We start from the raw sequence: 3712 nt of genomic DNA on the forward strand, positions 1-3712 counted from the left end.
GCCGATCAGCTCGTCCCAGTGCCTCCTGCCTACCATGATCAGCTGTTCAGCAGCGTGCAGGAGGCACTGGGGGGAAGGGAGAGGAGCAGGAAGAGGCAGAGTGGGGACGGGAAGAAGTGAGGTGAAATGTGGGCAGGGCCTGGGTCAGAGCAGGGGTGGAGCATCCCCCAATAACTTGGGAAGTTGGCGCCTCTGACTGCATGTTCATCCCACACATGCTGGGAAAGGGTTAATGTGAACTTGAGAAGCCTATTAACCTGTTTGTTTGAACCTGGAGGGTGGGCCAGACCTAATTAGAAATAAAGCCCAGCTGGCAGAGTGCAGGGCTTTTTTCCATAAAGAGTGGGGTCAGGCCAGATGGAAGCGCTCTCACTCTGGGAAGCTGCTTGAGGAGAGCAGTCCAGCTACTTGGATGAGCTGGAAGCCTGACTGGTGGTGGGAACCCTCATAAGCTGCAGACTGGGTGAGCCCCTAAAGGAGGGGGAAAATGTGTTAGGGGCAGGGCAGGGTGGTTGTGGGAGGCACAGGAGCCTGGGCTGTGGTGGGGGGAAGGCTACAGAAGTTGAAGTGTGCCTGTGTGAAAGAGATGGCTAGCTGGACTAAAGGTTTGGTTTTTATATTTGTTACTTTAGGCCTTTGAGAAAGGACTCTTGGCCTTTATAGAGTCCTGCCCCTCCGGCACTAAAGAATGTGGGAGAAACTGAGGCAAAGCTAACTGAGGTGCCCTAATGTTCCTATGTTACCTATGATAAATATTAACACTTCTTACCTTTACAGAAAGGAATTATGCCTTAGGTTGTTTTTGTATTTTCAAAATGATGGGTTATGACTTAAATCCCCTAGTGCTTTGTGTTAAAACAAACAGTAAATCGAAGGCTGTACTTTTTTTTTTTTAAAATACAAAGGGAGGTACTGAACCTAAGCAAGTATTCTATGGAGAACAAGCAGCTAATTCAAAATTAACTTATCACTCTGACCTCTTGTTTCATGCATAACAAAGGTCTCATTGACTTGAGCAGCAGGATGGGGCTCAAACAGAAAAGCCAGGTTGCTAGGGGTTCACTCTTCTCTTGGCTTGTGCACAGAATTCCTATCCTTGGGACCTGAGCACGTACACAAAGGACAATAGACTTCTAAATATTTATGGTGAAGTTTAGATAAATGATCAGCAATGGAAGTAGTATGACTAGAAGCAGACTAGGCTGTGAACAGTAGATATGAACAGCATTTCCTGATTTTGGATTTTTTTTAAAAAATCATCATTTTCCAGGATGGTCTTGTATCCCATGTACTAAATAAAGTTAGAAAAAAATTATCATTTGGAATGCTGCCAAATTTGTACTAATTGTACAAATGTATTTCTCCATTAGACAGACAGACATGGATGATGCACTCCATAAAACACTAATTCTTACTGGCACTGGTTGGCATATTAATCAATACTTGCTAAGGTAAGAATAGAATTTTAAATATTGAAGGTAGACAGGCAAACATTGACAAATGTTATGCCATACACATTTACGAGAGTTAAATCACTGCATTTACTGTTCAAAGTATGGTTTGAAATAAGATTCAACTTATGCTGGAGAGGAAAGGAAAACCTATTAAAATTAACAATGACTCTCATCTAAGCAGACAATATAGGCTATAATTATAGGCTTAAACAACAGCATGATATGGATGGTATACAAGGTTCTATGCCCCAGTGACTACGGATACAGTAATGTGCAAACTAGAATTCCTATATTGGCATGTACAAAATTTCAAAATGTTATGTATTGCAACTCTGTTAATGATATGCAGGATTGGTTCTAAAACCTAGAAAGGCTGATATGGAGTCACAACTGCGATGGGGAAAAATCCATTGGGATAAAGGCAGTACCCAAAACTTCTAAGTAAAACATCTTCTCCAGTGCAGTATACATCAACAATTGCAAAAGATAAAACAGCTGACAGTTTTCAGTTCTCACATTTAATGTTTAACAGGTACTACATAGTGTTTTTAAATATATATTATTGTGTAATGTAATTAAATGAAATGAACTTCAAGCATTATACCAGGTATTTAAATGATAGATTCTTTCAATGATATTTACAACCTTCTACAAGCAACTGACAATAAAATAACAAATAGTATATTCTAAAAACATACAGTATATCACCATAATGCACCATCTGCTATTGCATTATGTGTCCCAAGAATGCATCCTTTTTTAATGACACTTTCATTTTCAATCAATACCTAAATATTGGGTTTTTATTAAATATTTTAATTTCTGGTTTGTGAGAAATTCACCCCTGAATAGAAAGCCAGTCCAAGGCTGACCCTCTGCGGATGTTAAACATTTTAATGGCAATTGCAGTACTCTATTTTGTTTCTGCATGTCAGTTGAGCTGTTTCTTCTTTAAGAAATTTAAAAGCAAATCACTTTAAAAGTTCTGATGATTGAAGTGACATTTGGAAATCAGAAACTTGTGGGATTTTTGGATGGTTGGTCAGTAAATGGGACCTTATTTTTAGATTTAAAACAACCCAAACTTAGGCTTAAATATCGCTGAGCTTTTTCACGTTACTGATGCGGCATTTTGAGGCCTGTGTATAGAGGATCCTGATCACACACTGTGAGAACACCACCCCCTATCCCTTAGATCAATCTAATTTCACCTATATAAGGAATCAATGCCTGTTAACCATGGCCCTACAGCCAGACCATGTTTTTAAATAACCGAGATGGACAAGGATCAGAACCCCAGGCGGTCAGTATTCAGAAACCCATAAGGCCCCTGACATCATTATGAGAAACTGATTCAACTCCCCTCATGGAAGAGTCTCCTCTTCCATCTGAAAGGCTCAGACACACCATGCTATCTTGCTCCTGATCTAGCATGCTCATTAAGAATGTAATCAGAGCTGGTTGCAAGATGGGGGGGAGGAGGAGAGGAAATATTTGAATATCTTGTGGAAACTTTTTTCCCCCCTGGCTGAAAAATGGGATGCCCTTTTTAGGAAAAAATTGGAAAAATGTTGATACTTTATTAATTAAAGAAATCAAAAAAAGTTGACCAGCTGTAGTAACAAACTCTTCACAGCAATTCGCAGAAGCGACCGCTGATGGACTGAGGTAGGCTGGATTTATCTGACAATGCCCAGACTTGGAACTGTTCGGCTGGATGGTTCCACACAGTGGGCTTGATTCACAAAGGTACGTAAGCTTGGGGACACTGACATCCCCACACCTAACTTTGAGGTGCTTTGAAAGTCAGTCTGATTCATGAAGACTGAGTTCAGCCCTTGGGCTCCTATACAATGGAAAAAAAAAGAAAAGAAAAGGTGCTTTAGGATGGGATTCACTAAAGCCAACTAGGTGGTGCCTCACCTAAGATATCAGACCCCCCTCAGCTAGGCACCTCCCATAGGTGCCTAAGTCTGGCCTGTCTGCTTGGGAGTCTGAGCTACAAAGCCTCTTGGAACTAAGCACCTACATGGTTTTAGGAAGAAAGTGTGTGTGGGGGGGCGGGGGAGGAGCTCCCCCCATCAGAATATCCCATAGCCCATGCAATACACACCCGCGAGGTTGCAAACCCCTGTTTAAATTTCCTCTCCCTTTCAGGTGGAGAGGACTTGAAGTGGGGTCACACATATCCCATGTGAATAACTTTTAGCCTCGCTGTTAGGGTATGAGTGGGGAGGAGTTGCTGATGCTGCTAGTTC

General features: G+C 41.5%; 1 long non-coding RNA gene across 1 annotated transcript; it reads left to right on the forward strand.

Annotated features, from left to right (window-relative positions):
* Window positions 1–347: 347 nt before the first annotated feature.
* Window positions 348–3431, forward strand: LOC122465139. The gene is made up of 3 exons (XR_006289738.1): window positions 348–463; window positions 1371–1451; window positions 3091–3431. It is a non-coding gene; the product is annotated as an uncharacterized LOC122465139 (long non-coding RNA).
* Window positions 3432–3712: the final 281 nt, after the last annotated feature.

This window comes from Chelonia mydas, chromosome 3 (assembly GCF_015237465.2).
Source record: "Chelonia mydas isolate rCheMyd1 chromosome 3, rCheMyd1.pri.v2, whole genome shotgun sequence".
NCBI lineage: Eukaryota > Metazoa > Chordata > Testudines > Cheloniidae > Chelonia > Chelonia mydas.